Source organism: Mobula hypostoma, chromosome X2 (genome assembly GCF_963921235.1).
Source record: "Mobula hypostoma chromosome X2, sMobHyp1.1, whole genome shotgun sequence".
NCBI classification, from domain to species: Eukaryota; Metazoa; Chordata; class Chondrichthyes; order Myliobatiformes; family Myliobatidae; genus Mobula; species Mobula hypostoma.
The window spans coordinates 7,247,414-7,273,024 of record NC_086129.1 but is presented as its reverse complement, the minus strand read 5'-3'; the positions used below and the strand labels follow the sequence as shown (position 1 = coordinate 7,273,024).

Below are 25,611 nucleotides of genomic sequence, written 5' to 3'. Positions count from 1 at the left end.
CTATGAATGGGAATCAACATTAAGGGCCAAGACCCTTCATTGGGACTTGATACTCACGTATCTGGAATATCAACAGGCATAGAAAATAGGAAGTCGTGCGAAATAAGGAAAACTTCTCACAAAATTTAGTTCAAGGCTCAAAAAAACCTGCCAAACGGAGCTCAATAGTTACCAAATACAACAAAAGCAATAAACACTTCCATCAATACCGACATTGACTTTTTTTAATGAAAGTATCTTGGTCACATTTCAATCAGTAAGGTTTACAAAGATAAATAAGAACTGAAATGACTACTTTAGAAAAGACTATTTACACTCAAACCCACTGAGATTAACACTAACTTGGACAGAAGGAGGAAGAGAAATAACACACATGAAAGAAAAATCACAGAACATCGTCCAGAGCCCCAAACTCTGCCCTGTGCAGACCCACCTCTGGTTTCTGACCCTGCTCCATTGAGCATCCAAGTAATGGTTTCCCATTCTGCTTTCAATCTTTAGAGGACGTGTTTTCTAACAGGCTTTTAGAAGCAGGGAAAATGACCCATAATGTGGGAATGAGCCCTGAACGAGGAAGTTAACTCCCAATGTCATTCTTCCTCAGCCCAAAGATTTGAGGGGCAAAGAACATCTCAGACAGAACTGCATTCCGCTTGACTTCTTCGGTCTGCAGAACATTCAAGGGAAACTTCTTCACCCACAGAGTGGTGACTGTTTGGAACCCATCACCACAAGGAGAGTGAGAGATGAACAACAGGGGAGGATTTAAAAGGACTGTTGTGGAGCTGAATCACTGGCAGGGTCCAGCCGGCCTGAGTTGACTCTCTACTATACACTAGGTGTGGTATAAATTCACTAAGATTTCCAAAACTGTTTCAATACAGAATACGACCAAAACATATGTGTCAATATTGCTGTCTCAGTTTTACATCTATCACACTGATTATCAACATTAAGAAACATTTTAGACAGTCTCTCCTTTGTCAAATAGTAACAATGTACAATTTTAAATTGAATTAAACAGTGACTGGCACAAATCGAAGAAGAGTTAACCAACTTCAAAATTCTCTGTTAGCAAGGTCATGTTAAGCTCTCTTTCCCAATCTTGCTTAATCTTAAGTGAAGGGTAATTATACTGTTGTAACAGTAAATTATTAATTTTGCCAATAAAACTTTCACAAAAGGATTCATTTTTAAAATAATGTCTAACAGATCAGAATCCTGTATATATGGAAAATTACTTAAATATACTTGTAAGAAATGTCTGACCATAAGATATTGCAAAAAAAAAATGTGAATACGAGAGAGTATTGTGTTACTAATTTCTCAAAACACATCAATCGGCCTTCTTGGAACAGATCCATGAAGGAATAGACTCCTTTATTCCTCCAAAGAAAAAAAGTAGGATCACTTAATGAAGGTTGAAATAATTTCCATTTTCTCTACAATTTCTAAAGCTTTAGAAATTAAATTACAACCTAATAAATTGACAGTTTTTTCGGTATAATCCCTCAATATATTCATGGTATTTCTATATCAGACCAACATGTAATTGCATTTGTTACATTATTGGCCAGAAGGGCTATTTTATTAAAATGGAAAGATGTCTCTGCTTCCACTTTGATACAATGGTTCTCTCAGGTGATGTTATGTCTCAGTTTGGAGAAAATCAGAAGTAGAACTTTTGATCCTCAATTTGACTTTGAGAAAAGGTGGGGTTCTTTTGCCCGCTACTGTCATCTGATTTGAGTTAATTAAGATGGTTTCCTTCTGATTCTTGTTTAAATAGATTTGAGTTGGCGGATTGATGTTTTTCTTTTATGGAAGCTTGTATGGTGTACAGCTCCGGGGTCGTGCTCCCAATGGTTTGTTTTCTCTTTTTGTTTATTTTTTTGTTAGCAGGGTTTATTATTGTTTTAGTTAGTAGGGGTTCTTAATTTCCTTCTTTCTTTTTTTAAAAAAAAAACATTCTTAACACTTTTTTATTGTTGATATATTCTTTAGCTTTGTTAATCAGTTATTTGGTAATTTAATTCCTCATTGTGCATATTGACATGTTGACTTGATTAATGTATTTTTTGTTGATCTCAATGATAAACAATAAAAAGATTTTAAAATGAAATAAATTCACTAAGTACGAAGACAGAGTTTAAAATACACTGATTTATTTGTCTCAGATCCAGAATATTAAACTCCAGTCCCATTAAACGTGAATGTGCAGCAGAAGAAACTCCTCCCATGCCCAGTGACCAGGGTACAGAACTGGGTGTGGTGAGCAGCAACAATAATTGCAGAGTTCAGCACCAACAGTCACTGTCGAAATTGCATTCAGCAAAGGTGATGGATAAATATCCAGCACGCAGCTTATTGGAACTTTCTCCCCAGTGTGAACCCGGTAGTGTGTCACAAGTGTAACATGCTGTAAGGTTTCACTGCTAATGTAGTGGCCTCTCTGCAATGTTTCACTGCTGAGGTAATGGTTTCTCTCCAGCAGCAATGTTTAGGTTACGACTAGAGATAACAGGGTTTTGGAATGCAGGGCTATTCAATGACAGAAATGTTGTTCTTCTGTGTGAGTCTGGAAGAGAAATTTTCGTGGTCTTTTGCTGGGGAGAGATGAGAAAATGCAAATGAAGAGAGTGGGCCCTTTTTCTTTTTTTTCGTTTACTTCACTAACCCTATAGTCAATGTATGAATTCTAAAGCTCAGTCGTTTAATCACATATTGTGTACTGTTTGTTAATTGAGATTTCTTACGTTTGGCCGGGCTGGGGGGGGCTATCAGCCCCTACATTAAGCTGCTAGCCGAAGCGAGAGTTACATAAGGTTAGATGACGGAGCGAATCGCTTCCCATATTCAGAGCAGGTGAACGGCCTCTCCCCAGTGTGAACCTGGTAGTGTGTCATAAGGATAGATAACTGAATGAATCCTTCACCACATTCACAGCAGATGAATGGCCTCTTCCCAGTGTGAAATCAATGATGCACATTTGGTTGATTTGGCTGAGAGAATCTCTTCCTGCTCTCTTCTGAGCAGGTGATCGGCCTCTACCCAGTGTGAACTCGCTGGTGTCTCTGTAGTTGAGATAATAGAGTGAATCCCTTCCCACACTCTAAGCAGGTGAATGGCCTCTCCCCACTGTGAACTGACCAATGTGCTTGTAGGTGGGATGACTGAGTGAATCCTTTCCCACACTCTGAGCAGGTGAACGGCCTCTCCCCAGTGCGAACTCGCTGATGTACCTTCAGTAGAGATGACTTAATGAATCCCTTCCCACAGACTGAGCAGGTGAATGGCCTCTCCCCTGTGTGAACTGACCAGTGTGCTTGTAGGTGGGATGACTGAGTGAATCTTTTCCCACACTCTGAGCAGCTGAATGGCCTCTCCCCAGTGTGAACTCGCTGATGTATCTTCAGTAGAGATGACTTAATGAATCCCTTCCCACAGACTGAGCATGTGAATGGCCTCTCCCCTGTGTGAACTCGCTGATGTATCTTCAGTAGAGATGACTTAATGAATCCTTTCCCACAGTCTGAGCAGGTGAACGGCCTCTCCCCAGTGTGAACTGACCAGTGTGCCATTAGAGTGGATTACTGAGTGAATCCTTTCCCACACTCGGAGCAGGTGAACGGCCTCTCCCCAGTGTGAACTGACTGGTGTCTCAGTAGCTGAGATGACAAAGTGAATCCCTTCCCACAGACTGAGCAGGTGAAGGGCCGCTCTCCAGTGTGAACTCGCTGATGTACCTTCAGTTGAGATGACTGAGTGAATCTCTTCCCACATTCTGAGCAGGTGAACGGCTTCTCCCCAGAGTGAACTGATTGGTGTGTCAGTACACGAGCTAAACGTGTGAATCCCTTCGCACAGTCTGAGCAGGTGAATGGCCTCTCCCCGGTGTGAACTCTCTGATGTGCCTTCAGTTGGGATGACAAAATGAATCCCTTCCCACAGTCTGAGCAGGTGAACGGTCTCTCCCCAGTGTGAACTCGCTGATGTACCTTAACTTGAGCTGACGAAATGAATTCCTTCCCACAGTCTGAGCAGGTGAATGGTCTCTCCCCAGTGTGAACTCGCTGATGTACTTTCAGCTGAGATGACGAAATGAATCCCTTCCCACAGTCTGCGCAGTTGAATGGCCTCTCCCCAGTGTGAACTCGCTGATGTACCTTCAGTAGAGATGACTTAATGAATCCTTTCCCACAGTCTGAGCAGGTGAACGGCCTCTCCCCAGTGTGAACTGACCAGTGTGCCATTAGAGTGGATGACTGAGTGAATCCTTTCCCACACTCTGAGCAGGTGAATGGCCTCTCTCCAGTGTGAACTGACTGGTGTCTCAGTAGCTGAGATGACAAAGTGAATCCCTTCCCACAGACTGAGCAGGTGAACGGCCTCTCCCCGCTGTGAACTCGCTGATGTACCTTCAGTTGAGATGACTGAGTGAATCCCTTCCCACAGACTGAGCAGGTGAACGGCCTCTCCCCAGTGTGATCTCGCTGATGTACCTTCAGTTGAGATGACTGAGTGAATCCCTTCCCACAGACTGAGCAGATGAACGGCCTCTCCCCAGTGTGAACTCGCTGATGTACCTTCAGTTTAGATGACCAAGTGAATCCCTTCCCACAGACTGAGCAGGTGAATGGCCGCTCCCCGGTGTGAACTCGCTGGTGAGCCATTAGGTCAAATGACCGAGTGAATCCTTTCCCACAAATTCAGCAGATGACCAGCCTCTGCCCAGTGTGAACTGACTGGCGTGCCCACAGGTGGGAAGCCCGACTGAATCGCTTCTCAGCCACAGGACAAGGTGAACGGCCTTGTCCCAGTGTGAACTTGCTGATGTATCTTCATGAGATGACCTTGAATGGCCACAGTCTGAAAAGGTGAACAGCCTCTCCCCTGTGTAAACTGACAGGCAAGCCAGTCAGTCAGATGATCGAGTGAATCCCTTCCTCCACTTCTGATAGACGTGCACAGAGACAGCAAAACTGGCGTGTTGTGTTCCAGATTCCCGTAGATAAATTCCTTGTCATTTTTAACCTGAGAAAAGATATATAAAATCCATCAATAAGTGAAGAACAACATTTCAGATGAGATCACTTGAGTTGTCAAGGTGTGATCCGGCATCTCACTGTTACAGTGAAGTTTAACCCAAGTTGGAGAGAGAAATCATCTTCCAACCGGGCACAATGCTGGTATCTGGAATGACCATCAAATTCTCTGATGCTCTTCCTGTCTCTAAAAAAAATGAGGCATTTCTGCCATCTCCAATCTGTGGAGTATAAGAAATGCAAGAGAACAAATAAGAAATAAATCAGGATGGCTAAAAGAAGGCATGAGGTTGCCCTCGCAGAAAAGGTGAAGAATAATCCTCAGAGATTCTGGAGATATATTAAGAGCAAAAGGATTCCAAGGTACAAAGTTGGTCCTCTGGAAGACCAGAATGGCAATCCAGATGTGGAACCAGAGCAGATGGGAAGATCTTAAATATTGTTTTCATCTCTATTTACTCAGGAGATGGACACAAGGTCTATGGGAGTGTGGAAAAGCAGCATTAACATCGTGGACTCTGTACAGATTAAAGAAGAGGAGATGTTTGCTATCCTGAGGCAGATTAGGGTGGATAAATCTCCAGGTCATGACAAGGTGCTCCCTCGGACCCAACGGGAGGCAAGTGCAGAAATTGTCGGGGCCCTAGCAGAGATAATTAAATCACCCTTAGTGACGGGGGGTTATCAGACAATTGTAGGATAGGCAAACTTATTTCGCTGTTCAACATAGAACATAGAAATCTGCAGCATACTCCAGGCCATTCAGCTGACAATGTTGTGCCAACCATGCAACTTACTCGAGAAATGGCCTGGAATTCCCCTAGCACATCGCCCTCTATTTCTCTCAGCTCCAGGTACCTATCTGAGAGGCTGTTAAAAGACGCTATTGTATCTGCCTCCACCACCGCCGCTGGCAGTGCAGTCCACGCACCCACCACTCTCTGTGTAAAAAACTTATCCCTGACATCCCCTCGGTATCTATTTCCAAGCACCTTAAATCTACGCCCCTCGTGTTAGCCGTTTCAGCCCTGGGAAAAGTGTCTGGCTATCCACACAATTAATGCCCCTCATCATCTTATACATCGAAAAAAAGCTCTAAGCATAAACAAGGAAACTACTGTACACATTGTTTTGAGGATTTGTTGGAAGGATACACGATTATGAGGGTAGATATAGGGTAGGTGCAAGCAGGCTTTTTCCACTGATGTTGGGCAGGACGACAACCAGAGGTCATGGGTAAGTGGCTTCACCATTTATTGAAAATTTAACAAGACTTTGTGGAAAACCTCTTCACTGAATTGATTGTGAGAGTGTGGAATGAGATTCCAGCACAAATGGTGCATGTGAGCTCGATGTCACCATTTAAGGGAAGTTTGGATTGGTACCTGGATGGTAGGGGTATGGAGGGCTGTGGTCCCGGTCGTTGCATTGGACAGATTAATTGTTTTCAGCATTGTTCAGATGGGACAAACGGCCTGTTTCTGCACTGAACTTCTCCATGCTTCTTTGACAGAGAAGCTGGCCAAACTTGGTTGGAAGGGGAAACTGGTAGGAATGACGGTGGAGCAACAAAGGCTGGAGTTTCTGGGAGCAGTTCGGGAGCTGCATGGTAGATACACACCAGCGAAGCACTCTAAAGGCAGGAGGGCACAACCATGGCTGAAATAAGAAGTCAAAGCCCCAGCAAGTTAATGGATACTTCTCCTGGTATTAGACAATGGCGATTTAATTCTAATTTGCTTCAAGACCCGGATTTTGTTAAGTTTATGAAAGAACAGATTGATCTCTTCTTTTCAACTAATATTACGGAAGAAATCTCCAACGGGACAATATGGGACACTTTTAAAGCATATATCCGTGGACAGGTTATTTCTTATTCTGTTGGTTTGAAAAAACGTATTAAGAATGAAACCCTTTTGTTGGTTGATAAAATTTAAGAAATTGATCAGGAATATTCTATTGCTCCTAGTAAGGAGCTTTATAAACAGAGAGTCAAACTTCAAATGGAACACAGCTTATTATTAACATCCTCGATTGAAAATCAATTAATGAAAACTAGAAGTGTGTTTTATATACATAGTGACAAATCGGGTAAATTATTAGCTCATCAATTGAAAACTGCTTCGGTTAAAGGTCAAATCATTAAGATTGGCAAACATGATGACACCGTGACAGTTAATCATGATGAGATAAACAAATCTTTTCAGCAATTTTATACCTCCTTATACCATTCTGAATTTCCTCACCATCCCAACACTATGCAGGACTTCTTAAGGAAATTGAATTTTCCGAAATTATCAACCGAAGAATGTTTAACATTGGAAACTCCTATTCCGGACGAAGAAACAACAGTTGTTATTTCCTCAATGAATTCCGGCGAAGCACCTGGTCCAGATGGTTTTACAGTGGAATTTTAAAAGTTTTTTTCATCTATTCTTTCTCCTTGGTTGGCTAGAGTTTTTAAAGAAGCAATCAGATTAGGTACATTACCACAATCATTTTATGGAGCTTCTATTTCTTTATTTCTTAAAAAGAATAAAGATCCTACTGATTGTGCATCATATAGACCGAAATCTCTCCTCAATGTAGATTATAAAAAATGTTCTGAAGTATTAGCAACTAGGTTAGAGAAGGTATTACTTCAAATTACTTCTGTGGACCAAACTGGATTGATTAAAAACCGTTATTCATCTTTTAATATTAGGAGGTTAATGAATATTTTCTATACTCCTTCACTTAGTACTCCAGAATGTGTTATTTCATTAGATGCTGAGAAAGCTTTTGACAGAGTTGAATGGTCATATCTATTTAGTGTGCTTGAGAAATTTCATTTTAGTCCGATATTTATATCTTGGATTAAATTGATATATCATACCCCTGTAGCTTCCATTTGCACTAACAATCAAAGATCTCCCTTTTGTCGCTTATCTCGGGGTACTAGGCAGGGATGTCCTCTTGGCCCATTATTATCTGATATTGCCCTTGAACCTTTAGCAATTGCTATCCGAGTCTCACCTAACATTTTTGGTATTACCCGTGGGAATGAAATACACAAGTTATTATATGCAGATGATTTGTTATTATACATTTAATCCTGAGAAATCCGTTCCTGCTATTTTATCTTTGTTGGCTCAGTTTAGTAATTTTTCTGGTTATAAATTGAACCTTAATAAGAGCAAACTATTTCCCCCAAATATGTAGGTTCCAATTTATGGATGTTTGCCATTTAAATTGGTTACTGATTTTTTTATATATTTAAGGCTCAAAATTACAAAAAAGCATAAGGGTCTATTTAAGGCTAATTTCTTACCTTTAATTGATCAGAATAAACTTTTGTTTACTAAATGGTCACCAATGTCTCTGTCATTGATCGGTTGGATCAATGCTATTAAGATGATTATTTTACCTAAACTTTTATATCTATTTCAAGTGGTGCCAATTTTTATCCCAAAATCCTTTTTTGATAACGTTGATTCCAAAATTTCTTCATATATATGGCAGAATAAAAATCCTAGGTTAGGTAAAAGATACATACAGAAATCTAAAAAGGAGGGAGTTTGGCATTGCCGAATTTTAGATTTTACTATTGGGCAATAATATTCGATATTTAAAATTTGGTTATGGGACTTGGATGTAACTTCAAGTCCACATTGGGTAAATCTTGAATGTAATTCTTTACAAGGGTTTTCATCGGGTTCTAATTTAGGGACTTCGCTTCCCTTTACTGTACTCTTTCTAAATTGTATAAATAAACGGATAACCCAATAGTAAAATATACTTCATAAATATGGTTTCAATTTCGAAAATTTTTTGGGTTGAATCAATTTATTTTAGCAAGTCCTATTATATCTAATTTTTTCTTCCAACCCTCCATTATGGACCAAGTATATTTGGCTTGGAAAACTAAAGGTTTGGTATGATTTTGTGATCTATTTTTGGATAATTGTTTCATGTCCTTTGAACAATTATCTAACAAATACAACTTGCCTAGATCCCATTTTTTTAAAGAAATTTACAGATTAGAAACTTTTAAAATACTGTTTCTCCTACCTTCCCGAATTTGTATTCAATGAATATTTTGGGGGGGAAAATGGATTTAAATCCTTTTCAGAAAGGTGTAACAGCAAGTATTTACAATATAATTATGAAAATACTTCCAAACGTATCTAATAAAGTTAAGACTGATTAGGAGAGGGAACTTAAGATGACTTCACTGATTGAAAAATGGGGAAAAAATTCTTCAATTAGTTAATTCATCCTCTATATGTGTTACACATGTGTTGATACAGTTTAAAGTAGTGCATGGGGCTCATATGTCTAAGGATAAATTAGCTCATTATTACTCTCATATAAATCCTGTGTGTGATAGATGTCACTCTGAGATAGCTTCTTTAACTCATATGTTTTGGTCATGTCCTCTTTTAAAAAAAATACTGGAAAGGTATCTTTGATATTATCTCAACTGTTTTGAGTATTGATTTACAACGCGACCCTATTACTGTAATTTTTGGTTTACCAATGATAGAACCAAATCTTTTAATCTCTTCAGCTCGTTGGATGGTTGCATTTCTTACATTAATGACTAGAAGATCCATTTTGCTGAATTGGAAAGAGATCAATCCTCCCACCACATTTCATTGGTTCTCTCAAACTATGTTGTGTTTAAACTTAGAAAAAAATTAGAAGTGTTATTTATGATCCCTCTATTAAATTCAAAAAGACTTGGAAGCCATTTATTCAACACTTCCATATGATGTAATCTGACCTTTTCCAATCCTATTCTATCTCTTTTTAATGTATGTTGAGAGGAGCAGAGTCAACGACATTAATGGTTCTTTTTTTTTTAATGTTTCACAACAGCCCAGGTCTTTTCTTTAGTTTAGATGGTTAACGCTGTTTAGGTTAGTTTTTTTGGGAGGGGATATATTTTTCTTTCCTTTTTCACGATATATTTTTTTTTTAAAATTTGTATATTATATTATATTTGTATCCTGTATAATTGGGAGGTTTAATACCCGTGTGTCAACTGGGTGTATATTTCAATATGTTAAGTACAACAATGTGATCCCAATAACTTTGTATCAATAATATGTTATGTTTATTATTATGAAACCAATGAAAAGATTGAAAAAGAAAGAAACAGAAGCCAAAGCCAACATAAAAGCCAAAGAGAGGGCAAATCATAAAGCAAAAAATACTGGGAAGCTTTTAAAAACCAACAGAAAGTCAGATGAGCTCAGGGCGTGGAATTGTGATACTGTAGTCATTAATGAGTGTTGGTTGCACCCAACAGCCTGAGGCATTTAGAGGAACAACATATTCAGGGCCTCGATATCTCTCAAAAACCAAGGTTCCCTGCACCAGTTACCTTTCAACTTTTATTTTGAAAGGCACATACAAACTCTACACACACAAAATTTCACTTCCGAAGGCCTCCTGCTTACCAAGTACTCCTTTGCCAGAAAACAGCCCGTCCCAATCCACACTTGTCAGATCCTTTCTGATACCATCAAAATTGACCTTTCTCCAATTTAGAATCTGAAACTGTGGTCCAGACTGCTCTTTTTCTATATTTACTTGGAATCTCACAGCATTATGATCACCAGCTACAAAGTGTTCCCATACACTAATTTCCATCACTAGCCCTGGACTATTTCCTAATAGCTTTACTGCACACTTCTACGTCAGAAATTCTACATACTGATTAAGGGCACATTTGACAAACTCTACCCCATCTAGTCCTTTTACAGTATGGGAGTCCTCGTCAATATATGGAAATTTAAAATCACTTACCATCTCAACTTTTGTTTCTTGGCATAGTCTGCGATCTCTCTACAAATTTGTTCTTCTAAATCCCTCAGACTGCTGGGCGCAACGAACTCCCAGTAATGGCTACAATATCATAATTCCAAGTCCTGGGCTCATCTGGCTTTCCGACGATGCTTCTAGCATTGTGATATACACAGCTTAGGACAGTCATTGCACCATGTTCAGTCTTTTGATTGTTGACTTTGTCTGAGGTCTGAACAACATCTGTCTGGTGTCAAGAAAACAACCTCGCCCTCAATGTTGCAACAACACAGGAACTGGTTGTGGACTACAGGAGGAATGGAGACAGGCTAACCCCTATTGACATCAATGGATCTGGGGTTGAGAGGGTGAACAGCTTTAAGTTCCTCGGCATAAAGATCACTGAGGATCTCACCTGGTCCGTCCATACGTGCTGTGTGGTGAAAAAGGCACAACAATTCCTCTTTCACCTCAGATGGTTGAAGAAGTTTGGTATGGTTCCCCAAATCCCAAGAACTTTCTACAGGGGCACACTTGAGAGCATGCTGAGGGTCTGCATCACTGCCTGGTATGGGAACTGTACTTCCCTCAGTCGCAGGACTCTGCAGAGAGTGGTGCGGACAGCCCAGCCCATCTGTAGATGTGAACCTCCCACTGTCCAGGATATTTACATTATTGTGTAAAAAGGACCCGGAGGATCATTGGGGAGCGGAGTCACCCCAACCACAGGATGTGGCAGCTGCTATCACCCGGGAGACGGGACCGCACCATAACAGCCGGGACCATCGGCTCCCATTCCCCCAGCAGCCGGAAGCTCCCCGGGGTCCAGGTACGGACCATGGGGCTGAGAGAGAGGGACTGTCCCGGGACTGCGGGCCACGGTGCCCGGACTCAGTCGGTGCGGAAACCCCCCGCCCGGCCGGCGATCCGCTCTCACCTAATTCCGGTCGTCCCCAGGCCGTTTGTGTACTGCGCGCATGCGTGAAACCGGTCACGTTACAACCCTGACGGCTGCGCCTGCGCATTTAATCGGTGCGGCAGTGATGGAGTTCTTTCTGAGGCGCCGCTTTCGGGGTAATCACGGTGCCTTCAGGTTTCTGCAAGCACCGGTTCCGTGTCCGTGTCTCACTGTGTTTTGTGTGTAGAAAACGCAGCAGCTGTTTTAACGCAGAAAGCAGCTTCTATAAATAATATACTCAATGTCAACAGGCATTTCGCCTGTCTAGAGCCAAAATACAACCCTCTTAGAAATGCAGATATAAAACACAAGAGATTCTGCAGTTGCTGGAAATGTAGACACACACACACACACACACACACACACACACACACACACACACACACACACACACACACACACACACACACACACACACACACACACACACACACACACACACACACACACACACACACACACACACACACACACACACACAGACACACACACACACACACACACACATTCTTTGTTGAGTATTTTGTTGGCAATTTCAATGCTAATGCAAATAGCTTTTCTAATTCTTTTGCAAACTTTCCTTGTCCTGTGACTCTGCTGAAAAGAACTGTGAAATACTTGAGCAGCCTTCCCTGCGGTTAGCCTCCCTGATATGTTGTGCTCCCTAACAGAAATAAAAGCATAAGGTGTATCCTTGTTGTATTGTCTTATCTAATACTTTGTTTAGTGATTTTGTCTAATCCGTAAACCAATCTGTAATTTGTAAACTGGGTATATGCAGAAAATGAGACATGAAAATACAGTATGTACTTATATATTATCATGGAGTCGTTTTTTTTTTTAATTCCATCACAACTTTAAGCACGTCTACAGGGAGTTTGGCCTCATCACGTAGGACATCAATAGAGTAGCTCCTCAGCAGCTAACCAGCTAGTTTAAATAATATTAGCCATGCCAATGAACAAATGACACCTGTTAAACTCACCTCAACATGTCTTTTACAGTCTTAACCCACCATGGGCAATAGAAAAGACACTGTTGCAAACAGTGCAGCGAGCAACACTGTCATTATTTTCGACCCCTATTAGGCAGGGGTACACTTTCGTGTAGTTTGGGGTGAAGTACGTTTTATATTTTCTTTTTTTTGAGAAAACTTTGCCATGCAGGACACGAAACTGAACTGATGGAGAGACAGAGCCCGCCCACACAGAAAACTGATAGGTCTACTTAGCACAAAGAGAGACCAACCAGGATGCTCGCTCTTGCTCCCGCTCTCGATCTCGTTCCCGCTCCCGCTCTCGATCTCCCTCTCATTTCCGGGATATTGTATATAATTTGCGGGCGTCAGGGAGCTACTATTAATATGCTGGAGACTCCCGGAACTTCCGGGAGAGGTGGGATGTCTGGGAGCACCAAAGCACTGACTGGTGCGGGCAACTCGCTGTTTCTGACTCTGCTCCATCGAAGATTCACTCGCTAGTTGCTGTCAGACTTTAGAGGCGCATTGCAATAACCCAGCCGTCTGAGGCACAGTCCTTTGAAGCATACAAACTTTGCAGAAACATAGAAACATAGAAAATAGGTGCAGGAGTAGGCCATTCGGCCCTTCGAGCCTGCAGCGACATTCAGTATGATCATGGCTGATCATCCACGCAGCAACTTACGCCACCTCCAATGGGATCCACCACTAAGCACATCTTTCCCTTCCCCCCTCTCTGCTTTCCGCAGGGATCGCTCCCTACGCGACTCCCTTGTCCATTCGTCCCCCCCATCCCTCCCCACCGATCTCCCTCCTGGCACTTATCCTTGTAAGCGGAACAAGTGCTACACATGCCTTTACACTTCCTCCCTCACCACCATTCAGGGCCCCAGACAGTCCTTCCAGGTGAGGCGACACGTCACTTGTGAGTCGGCTGGGGTGATATACTGCGTCCGGTGCTCCCGATGTGGCTTTCTATATATTGGCGAGACCCAACACAGACTGGGAGATGGTTTCGCTGAACACCTACGCTCTGTCCACCAGAGAAAGCAGGATCTCCCAGTGGCCCAGATTTTAATTCCACCTCCCATTCCCATTCTGATATGTCTATCCACGGCCTCCTGTACTGTAAAGATGAAGCCACACTCAGTTTGGAGGAACAACACCTTATATTCCGTCCAGGTAGCCTCCAACCTGATGGCATGAACATTGACTTCTCAAACTTCCGCTAATGCCCCACCTCCCCCTCGTACCCGATCCGTTATTTATTTATATACACGCATTCTTTATCTCTCTCTCCTTTTTCTCCTTCTGTCCCTCTCACTATACTCCTTGCCCATCCTCTGGGCTCCCCCCCCCCACTTTTCTTTTTCCCTAGGCCTCCTGTCCCATGATCCTCTCATATCCCTTTTGCCAATCAACTGTCCAGCTCTTGGCTCCGTCCCTCCCCCTCCTGTCTTCTCCTATCATTTCGGATCTCCCCCTCCCCCTCCCCCTCCCACTTTCAAATGTTTTACTCTCTTCTTTCAGTTAGTCCTGACGAAGGGTCTCGGCCCGAAACGTCGACTGTACCACATCCTAGAGATGCTGCCTAGCCTGCTGCGCTCACCAGCAACTTTTATGTGTGTTGCTGACATGAATAGTTATGACGGGGGGGGGGGGGTCTAAATTTTCTTGAGTTTGACAGTCTTAATAATACCTTTTAAATTAATTGGAGTAAACAATTTTTACATAACTCAACTTCTATATGAAATTGTATTCCTTCTTTTGTCTTTTCCTAGGTTGGTGGATTGATTTTTTTTTCTTTTATGTAATTACAAAATAGACAAATTTCCTCTCCGTTTATCTCAGTTTCATGAACAGTTGCTTTTATGCTGTTCTTTGATTTACAACCACAATTTTTCTCCTTATAGTTACTTTAACTGGAATAAGCACAGCATAATTTCTAAGAATAAATCTTTGTTTTATAAAGGCTGGTTTGATAATAATATTTTGTTAGTTAAATGGTTATTTAATTCAAGCGGTACTTTATTGAGTTAGACTGAGTTTTTAACCACCTTTGAAATTGCTGCGACTCCAAAAGAATTTTCTGTTGTTATGGATGCAATTTGTTTAGAAGTACATCATATTCGGTAGTTGAGTTACCCAGCTTGGATCCATCCAGTACAGCTGCAGGAAGTGGACCAGTGAAGGAGTGGAGCTTTGAGGCTTTGACTCGAGAGATTCTGGCAGTTTTGGCAGTTGGTCTGTGCAATCAAGTCAATCAAGATTTGAATAAATCAGCAGAAAGCCATTGATTAGACAATCAAGATTTGACTAGCTCAGACTCAGCAGAAAGCAGCTGATTGGGCAGTCGAGGTCAGGTGACCAAGCATTTTGAAAAGCTCAAACAGATATATAGAGGGATAGCTCAAGCGGAGCGGCCAGAGCGTGAGTGGGCCCGTGAAGGAGTGGAGCTTTGAGGCTTTGACGAGAAGAGGCGGAGGACAAGCTAGCTCGCAGTTAGTTTTTACAATGTCTCCTGAGACGGTGATGTGCCTCTCATGTGAGATGTGGCAGTCTTGGGGGAACGCCCCTCTCCCGCAGAGTCACATCTGCCAGAAGTGCATACGGCTGGGTGATCTGGAAGACCGTGTAAGGAATCTGGAGCAGCAGCTGGATGACCTTCGACTCATAAGGGAGAATGAGGCAGTCATAGATGAGAGCTACAGGTGGTAGTCACACCTAGGCTGTCGGAAGCAGGTCGTTGGGTGACAGTCAGTGGGGGGAAAGCGAAGGTGAGCAGACAGGTAGTGCAGAGCACCCCTGTAGCCATTCCCCTGAATAATAAGTTTACCATCATGGATACTGTTGGCGGGGACGACCGACCAGGTGTGAGCCATGGTGGCAGGGCCTCCGGCACTGAGTCTGATCCTGTGGTGCAGAAGCGTGGGACGGAGAAGAGGAGAGCTGTCGTCATTGGAGACTCTATCGTCAGGGGAGCAGACAGGAGATTTTGTGGACGTGAGAAGGACACCCGCATGTTTTGTTGCCTCCCAGGTGCCAGGGTCCGAGATGTCTCTGACTGGGTGCACGACATCCTGGTACGACAGGGAAAGCAACCAGAAGTCGTGATACATGTTGGGACCAACGACATAGGCAGGAAGAGGGATGAGGTCCTGAAGTGTGAGTTTCGGGAATTAGGCAGAAGGTTGAAGAACAGGACCTCAAGGGTGGCGTTCTCAGGATTGCTGCCAGTGCTACGTGACAGTGATGGTAAGAATTGGAGGAGATGGCAGTTGAATGCGTGGCTGAGGAGTTGGTGCAGGGAGCAGGGTTTTAGATTTTTAGATCATTGGATCTCTTCTGGGGAAGGTGGGACCTGTACAGATTGGATGATTTGCACCTGAACTCGAGGGGGAGCAATATCCTTGCAGGTAGGTTCGCTAGCATGGTTCGGGAGGGTTTTAACTAATTTGCGAGGGGTATGGGACCCAGAGCGATAGAGCTCTGAAACAAGTGCATGGAGTAAAGCCAGATCTAACATATAGAGAGGTTTTGAGGAAAGAGAAGCAGAATAAACAGTGTAAAGACAGTAAGGTAGAAGGGCTGAAATGTGTGTACCTCAATGCAAGAAGCATCAGGAACAAAGGTGATGAACTGAGAGCATGGATACATACATGGAATTATGATGTAGTGGCCATTACAGAGACTTGGCTGGCACCAGGGCAGGAATGGATTCTCAATATTCCTGGATTTCAGTGCTTCAAAAGGGATAGAGAGGGCGGAAAAAGGGGAGGAGGGCTGGCATTACTGGTCAGGGATACTATTGCAGCTACAGAAAGGGTGGGTAATGTAGCAGGATCCTGTTTTGAGTCAATATGGGTGGAAGTCAGGAACAGGAAGGGAGCAATTACTCTACTGGGAGTATTCTATAGGTCCCCTGGTAGCAGCAGAGATACAGAGGAGCAGATTGGGAGGCAGATTTTGGAAAGGTGCAAAAATAACAGGGTTGTTATCATGGGTAACTTTAACTTCCCTAATATTGATTGGCACCTGATTAGTTCCAAGGGTTTAGATGGGGCAGAGTTTGTTAAGTGTGTCCAGGATGGATTCCTGTCACAGTATGTGGACAGGCCGACCAGGGGGAAATGCCATACTAGATCTAATACTAGGTAATGAACCGGGTCAGATCACAGATCTCTCTGTGGGTGAGCATCTGGGGGACAGTGACCACCGCTCCCTGGCCTTTATAATTATCATGGAAAAGGATAGAATCAGTGAGGACAGGAAAAAAAATTAAATGGAGAAAGGCAAATTATGAGGCTATAAGGATAGAACTTGCGGGTGTGAATTGGGATGATGTTGTTGCTGGGAAATGTACTATGGACATGTCCTCGATGTTTAGAGATCTCTGGCGGGATGTAAGGGATAAATTTGTCCCGGTGAGGAAGATAAAGAATGGTAGGGTGAAGGAACCATGGGTGACAAGTGAGGTGGAAAATCTAGTCAGGTGGAAGAAGGCAGCAGACATGAGGTTTAGGAAGCAAGGATCAGATGGGTCTACTGAGGAATATAGGGAAGCAAGAAAGGAGCTTAAGAAGGGGCGGAGAAGAGCAAGAAGAGGGCATGAGAAGGCCTTGGCGAGTAGGGTAAAGGAAAACCCCAAGGCATTCTTCAATTATGTGAAGAAAAAAGGATGACAGGAGTGAAGGTAGGACTGATTAGAGATAAAGATGGGAAGATGTGCCTGGAGGCTGTGGAAGTGAGTGAGGTCCTCAATGAATACTTCTCTTCGGTATTCACCAATGAGAGGGAACTTGATGATGGTGAGGACAATATGAGTGAGGTTGATGTTCTGGAGCATGTTGATATTAAGGGAGAGGAGGTGTTGAAGTTGTTAAAATACATTAGGTCAGATAAGTCCCCGGGGCCTGACGGAATATTCCCCAGGCTGCTCCACGAGGCGAGAGAATAGATTGATGAGCCTCTGGCTAGGATCCTTATGTCCTCGTTGTCCACGGGAATGGTACCGGAGGATTGGAGGGAGGCGAATGTTGTTCCCTTGTTCAAAAAAGGTAGTGGGGATAGTCCGGGTAATTATAGACCAGTGAGCCTTACGTCTGTGGTGGGAAAGCTGTTGGAAAAGATTCTTAGAGATAGGATCTATAGGCATTTAGAGAATCATGGTCTGATCAGGGACAGTCAGCATGGCTTTGTGAAAGGCAGATCGTGTCTAATAAGCCTGATAGAGTTCTTTGAGGAGGTGACCAGCCATATAGATGAGGTTAGTACAGTGGATGTGATCTATATGGATTTTAGTAAGGCATTTGACAAGGTTCCACACGGTAGGCTTATTCAGAAAGTTAGAAGGCATGGTATCCAGGGAAGTTTGGCCAGGTGGATTCGGAATTGGGTTGCCTGCAGAGGGCAGAGGGTCTTGGTGGAGGGAGTACATTCAGATGGGAGGATTGTGACTAGTGGTGTCCCACAAGGATCTGTTCTGGGACCTCTACTTTTCGTGATTTTTATTAACGACCTGGATGTGGGGGTAGAAGGGTGGGTTGGAAAGTTTGCAGACGACACAAAGGTTGGTGGTGTTGTAGATAGTGTAAAGGATTGTCAAAGATTGCAGAGAGACATTGATAAGATGTAGAGGTGGGCTGAGGGGTGGCAGATGGAGTTCAACCCGGAGAAGTGTGAGGTGTTACACCTCGGAAGGACAAAATCCAAGGCAGAGTACAAAGTAAATGGCAGGATACTTGGTAGTGTGGAGGAGCAGAGGGATCTCGGGGTACATGTCCACAGATCCCTGAAAGTTGCCTCACAGGTGGATAGGGTAGTTAAGAAAGCTTATCGGGTGTTAGCTTTCATAAGTCGAGGGATAGAGTTTAAGAGTCGCGATTTAATGATGCAGCTCTATAAAACTCTGGTTAGGCCACACTTGGAGTATTGTGTCCAGTTCTGGTCACCTCACTATAGGAAGGATGTGGAAGCATTGGAAAGGGTGGAGAGGAGATTTACCAGGAAGCTGCCTGGTTTAGAAAGTATGCATTATGATCAGAGATTAAGGGAGCTGGGGCTTTACTCTTTGGAGAGAAGGAGGATGAGAGGAGACATGATAGAGGTGTACAAGATAATAAGAGGAATAGATAGAGTGGATAGCCAGCGCCTCTTCCCCAGGGCACCACTGCTCAAGACAAGAGGACATGGCTTTAAGGTAAGTGGTGGAAAGTTCAAGGGGGATATTAGAGGAAGGTTTTTTTACTCAGAGAGTGGTTGGTGCGTGGAATGCACTGCCGGAGTCAGTGGTGGAGGCAGATACACTAGTGAAGTTTAAGAGACTACTAGACAGGTATCTGAAGGAATGTAAGGTGGGGGCTTATATGGGAGGCAAGGTTTGAGGGTCGGCACAACATTGTGGGCCGAAGGGCCTGTACTGTGCTGAAAAAAAAAGATTGGTTTTCTTCCGGTAATTTTTTAAAATAGAGGTATTGGAATTTTTTTTCAAAAGGACATCACTTCTATTCCTACGGCTGTTTGTTTTTGGATTAGTCGCTTGGGGAATCTGAGGTGGAGGAGTATTTCGGGCTCATTTAATAAGTATATATTGAGGAATAAAATTAAAGAAATTTCTTTTAAAATTACACATAGATATTATCCAACCAATGTTTATTTGACAAGGTTTAATTCTGATATTGAAACTAATTGTACTTTCTGTGGTTAATAGCCAGAGGATTTATTTCATCTGTTTTGGGATTGTATGTTTAAATATTTTGGGTTGATATTTGTTAATTTATAGATCAATACTGTATATTAATGTAGATCTTACTTTTTGTTTTGAAAATGTTTTATTTGGGTTGGCTAATAATACCGAATCTCAGAGGGATCATTTCTTTATCATAAATCTTTTGTTAATTTACACCAAATTTTATATCCATAAATGCAAATACGGCAATAAGAAACCTTCATTTATATTTTTACGTCAGACTGCAAACTATACATTAATACTCTGAAAACTTCCCATAACCAGAAAGCTGGAAAGACTGTACAAATTTGTCAACGTTTCGGGTTATTTCTGTAAATGTTTTTGTTTTGTGACTCCCTTTAGATAAAGTTCCTACTGTCCAACAGTATTGAGAGTGGATTTTGTTTTTATTTGTATATTTAAAGTTAATAGTTATATATTTGTTGCTGCTTATGTGTGATTCTCTGGCTTTGTTAGCAGATGTTCAGTGTTTGTTTTTGTTTAAACTAATGCGCATGCCTGAGCCCCGGAGGCAATCCCGAATATCGCGCATGCGCTCAGTAGACGAGAGGGTCTGGGATCGGACGCAGGTCGGAGTGGGGCCGCGGGTGGGTACTTAAACACCGGGGTCTGAACCGCGATTGAAGGAAAATTGCTGTGAGCTCCGTCCACACTGGCCCTGCACACCAGTACAGTCCCAATCCTTTCCCTCTCTCAGCCCCACCATTTATCCAAGCCATGGGGAGCTTCCGGCTGATGAGAGCTGACGGCGCTGGGGGCTTCTGTATAAGGAGGCAGCCAGGGGTGACACAACCAGCGTTGTCCCCGTAGAGTTTGTCCCAAACACTGCCGACCTCCAGCTATGTAAATCCGAGGATGAGTAACTCGGAACAAAAATATAGTGTCCAGTTACTCTCGGATGAAGAGTCTACCTTCCAGTCAGTGAAAATGTTAATGAGTGCGATATGGCAAAAAGAAATCCGCCCGTCAGCTTTAGTTCTCTCTGGGTAAATAACGATATGAAACACCTCTGTCTTCGATGACAAGTGACTTGTAGCTTTCACATCACAAAAGTGCTACATTCCGATCAGAATAACTACTGCCCACCCCTTCATAGTCCTTGGTATTGCCATCGATGGGTTCATCACTGTCAATCAGCTGGGGGTGGGAGGGATCCCAGTAATTAGAAAATCTCCAGGATCAGACATGTAGTAACAAGTTCTCTTTGTAGTGTTGTGGAACACGACCAGAACTTGAAATAATACCAAGGACAGAGACATATTGAGGCAAGTCACAGGTTGATTGAAGGCAGAAATAGCCCATTCTCAGACAGAGGGAATACAGTCAGAGAATTTGCTGGTCAGTCAGGATGCCTGACCATGCCTTGTTAGAAGGTGAGGAGTTCATATAGAAACATAGAAACGGAAGTCTGCAATACATTACAGGCCCTTCAGCCCACAATGTCATGCCGACCATATAACCTTCTCTGGAATCTGCCTAGAGTTTGACTACCACATATCCCCCCATTTCTCTAAGCTCCTACCTAACAGTGTCTGAAAAGACCCTTATTGTATCCACCTCTACCACCGTCGCTGGCAGTGCATTCCATGCACCTGCCACTCTCTGTGTGAAAAACTTAACTCTGGTATCCCCCTTGTACCTGCTTCCAAGCACCTTAAAACTATGCCCCCTCATGTTAGCTAATTCAGCACTGGGAAAAAGCCTCTGGCTACACACAAGCTCAATGCCTCTCATCATCTGATACAACTCTCTCAGGTCACCTCTCATCTTCCAGCGCTCCAAAGTTTACTCAACCTATACTTGTAAGGCATGCTGTCCAATCCACGCAACATTCTTTCAAATCTCCTCTACACTCTTTATAGAGTATCCACATACTTCCTGTAGTAAGGTGATCAGAATTGAACACAGAACTAAAAGTGGGGTCTAACTAAGGCCTTGTATATCTGTCACAGTACCTTACGGCTTTTCAACTCAGTCCCATGGTTGATGAAGGCCTTCTTAACAACATTGTCAACTTGCGCAGCAGCTTTGCATGTACTATTGACACAGACCCCAAGATATCGCTGATCCTCCAAACTGCCAAGAGTCCAAACGTTAATATTCTTTTCTGTCTTCAAATTTGACCTACCGGAATGAACCACTGGGTTGAACTCCATCTGTCACCTCTCAGCCCAGTTCTGCATCCTATTGATGTCACGCTCCACTCTGACAACCATTCAGACTATCCACAACACCCTCTACATTTGTGTCATCGACAGACTTACAAACCCAACCTTCTACTTCCTCATCAAGGTCATTTATAAAAATAACAAACCGGAGGTGTCCCAGAACAGATCCCTGCAGAGTATCACTGGTCACCATCCTCCATGCAGAATATAAACCATTGACAACCACCCTTTGCCGTCTGTGGGCAAGCCAGTTCTGGATCCACAAAGCAGGTCTCCTTGGATCCTGGCCTCATTACTTTCCCAATGAGCCTCATATGGGGAACCTTATCAAAAGTCTTACAGAAAACCATGTACGCTACATCCAGTGTTCTACCTTCATCAATGTGGTTTGTTACATCCTCAAAGAATTCAATCAGGTTTGTAAGGCATGACCTGCGCTTGACAAAGCCATGCTGACTACCCCTAATCTGATGCTCTTAAGTCCTCCCACTTAGGATCTTCTTCAACAAATTGCCCACCTCTAAAACAAGACTCACTGGTCTATCATTTCCTGGGTTATCTCTACTCCCCTTCTTGAACAATCCTAGGGTACTTCTCCCATCCCTATTGATGATACAAAGATCATCGCCAGATGCTCAGCAATCTCCCCCCTCCCTTCCCACAGTAGCCTGGGGTATATGACAACTTGAATTGAACTGGGAAATATTATTATGCCAAAGCTCACATTGAGAGAAGATCTCATAGAAACATGTAAAATTATGAAAGGGATAGATAAGATAGATTCAGGAAAGTTGTGTCCACTGGTAGGTGAGACTAGAACGAGAGGACATCAGCTTAAGGTTCGGGGCATTTAGGATGGAGATGAGGAGGAACTGCTTTTCCCTGAGGCTGGTGAATCTGTGGATTTCTCTGCCCAGTAAAGCAGTGGAGGCTACCTCAGTGAATGTATTTGAGACAAGATTGGATAGATTTTTGAATAGTAGGGAAATTAAGGGTGATGGGGAAAAGGCAGGTTGGTGGAGACGGACCAGATGACATTATCGTACTCATATTTCTTATGATCTCACCATTCAGACTAAAATCTCACCTGAAAAAATGTTCTTCACCCATTGATGTCCTTTCAAATATTTTTACAGGTTTGAAATGGCAGAACACTTGTGCATGGGAATCCCAACATATCAGTTTTGTCTCTCTGTCCGGATATATAAGGAGTGACCAGATATTTTCTTTGTCACACAAACACATCTGCTGTCGATCCTTGGAGATGAAGAGGTATCTCATCCCAGCTGGAAATGTATTTGTGTCTGAAATGAAGTTTTCTGTTGTAACTCACTGAAATCCAATGGAACCAGGTGCTGAGTACACACCAGTATTTGTTCACTGGAGATCGGTTCTTCAACTGCATTGATTGTACAAGAGTTTCAAACGTCTGACTTTCTGAATTGACAGAGAATTGATCGCAGTGAGATATCATTCTCCTTTCTCTCAGCGTGGGAAAGGATTCACTCACAGCCTATCCGCAGACACACCATTCAGTTTACAGTGGGGAGAGGCCATTCACCTGCTCTGTGTGGGAAAGGGTTCACTCAACCGTCTCAGATGAATGAACACCAGCGAGTTCACACTGAAAAGATGCCGTTCACCTGCTCAGACTGTGGGAAGGGATTCACTCACTCCTCCAAACTACAGAGACACTGGCGAGTTCACACCGGGGAGAGGCCATTCACCTGCTCAGACTGTGGGAAGGGATTCACTCAATCGTCCAAACTATAGAGACACCAGCGAGTCCACACTGGGGAGAAGCCATTCACTTGCTCTGAATGTGGGAAGGGATTCACTCAGTCATCTCATCTGAATGTACATCAGCAAGTTCACAGTGGGGAGAGGCCATTTACATGCTCTGAATGTGGGAAGGGATTCACTCAGTCATCTCATCTGAAGGTACATTAGGGAATTCACACTGGGGAGAAATCATTCAGCTGCTCTGCATGTGGGAAGGGATTCAGTGACTCATCCCACCTTGTGAAGCACTGTCAAATTCTCACTGGGGAGAGGCCATTCACTTCCTCTGAATGTGGGAAGGGTTTCCCTCAGTCATCTCGACTGATTGAACATCAGTGAGTTGTGAGGAACCCCGTGGACTGTCATTTTAAGAGAGAGTGCCTGAGTTTGACTCTTAGAGAGAGAGAGAGAGGGGGGTGGAACTTTTTACTCTGCAGCTTGTTTTGATTTAAGCAAGGGCACACTCACAGACAGTCAGTCACAGTTGGAGTCGGACAATGGAAGGTAGCCAGTGACAAAGGGGTCACTGGTTGGAACTTATGAGTGCCCACAAGGGTGGGTTGAGTGTCCATCCAGCACACCGATAAGTGGCTATCATGTTCTGTGATTGTGGCAACCTTGTGGAATCTGCTCTGTGTTAACCCTTGCCTGGGTTGTAGTTTCCTTTGAAGACGGTCCCCCTGTGATACGCTACTATTGGTGATAATTCGTAAGTGGATTTGCAACAACGGTAGATAAAACCTACGGCGATAGTTATTCTCTTTTACTACCATCGAATTTGTGGAATACGACATAAATGCCTTCTTTCAACATCCACCTTGGAGTACAAGTATCTCTCTTTCACATCATTTAATCCGTGGATGAACTGAACTTTCATACCTGACCATGTTAAGATTGTAAACCTGGTGCCCCCCGAGGTAAATAGTTTGGGAGTTATATTTGCACATATGTATACTCATCACACCGCTAACTTTTGATTATTCTTGTTTAAGTTACCACATTAAATAGATACTAAGAATGATAGTGGTTTTTAACATCAAAACCAGACTCCAGGTTTGGTCTATTGCTGCTGGTTCATTTTAAACCGTCATGGGTACATGACAGAGTTCACACTAGGGAGAAACCATTCAGCTACTCTGAATATGGGAAGGGATTCTCTAAGTCGTCTCAACTGAAGTTGCATCAGCAAGTTAGTTCACACTGGGGGGAAGCCATTCTCATGCTCTGAATGTGGGAAGCGGTTCACTGATTCATACTCCCTTGTGAAGCACTGCCAAATTCACATTGGGCAGAGGCTGTTCGCTTGCTCTGAATGTGGAAAGGGATTTGCTGGGTCATCTTGACTGATTGAACGTCAACGAGTTCACACTGGGGAGAAACTGTTCAGCTGCTTTGAATGTAGGAAAGGATTCATGACTCATCCTACCCTGTGAGACAGGATAGTGGAAAGCTCCTCTTGCGGGATGTGGGAAGGTAGGGGACCCTCCTGTGTCCCTGATAACTACACCTGTGAGAAGGGCATCCAGCTTCACCTCCGAACAATCAATATTATGGAGTTCGAGCTGGCTGAACTCCAGATCATTCGGGAGGCTGAAGGGTGATAGGTAGAACAAAATAGAGAGGTAGTTGCACCCAAGGTGCACGGCACAGGGAACAGGGTGACAGGAAGGGGAAAGGGGTGGGGAGGGACAGAGAGTGCAGTGTAACCCTGTGTCCGTTCCCCTGAACAACACATATATCACTTTAGATTATATTGGGGACGGTGGGAGGACCAAGTGAAGGAAACACAGCAGCAGGGACTCTAGTGCCTAGTCTGGCTCTGAGACTGAGAAGGGAAGGGTGGAGAAGAGGCGAGCTGTGGTCGTAGGTGATTCATTGTTTAAGGGAACTTACTGGATGCAGAGAATGAGAGTCCAGGGCGGTATGTTGTCTTCTGTGTGCTCCGGTCTGGAACATCTCGGGTCGAGTGCACAGTGTTGCTCAGGAGGGTGAACAGTGAAGGTCGTGATCCATGTGGGTACCAATGATATGGGCTGGTAGAGGAACGAGGTTCTGCAACGGGAGTTCAGGGAGTGAGGTGCTAAGTTAAAGGGCAGCTCGTCCAGGGCTGTGCCCAAATAATAGCTACCATTAAATGAAAA

At 43.3% G+C, this 25,611-nt stretch overlaps 1 pseudogene; it reads right to left on the bottom strand.

The window, feature by feature from the left end:
* Positions 1 to 219: 219 nt before the first annotated feature.
* LOC134340928 (zinc finger protein 420-like) lies at positions 220 to 11,637 on the bottom strand (annotated as a pseudogene).
* Positions 11,638 to 25,611: the final 13,974 nt, after the last annotated feature.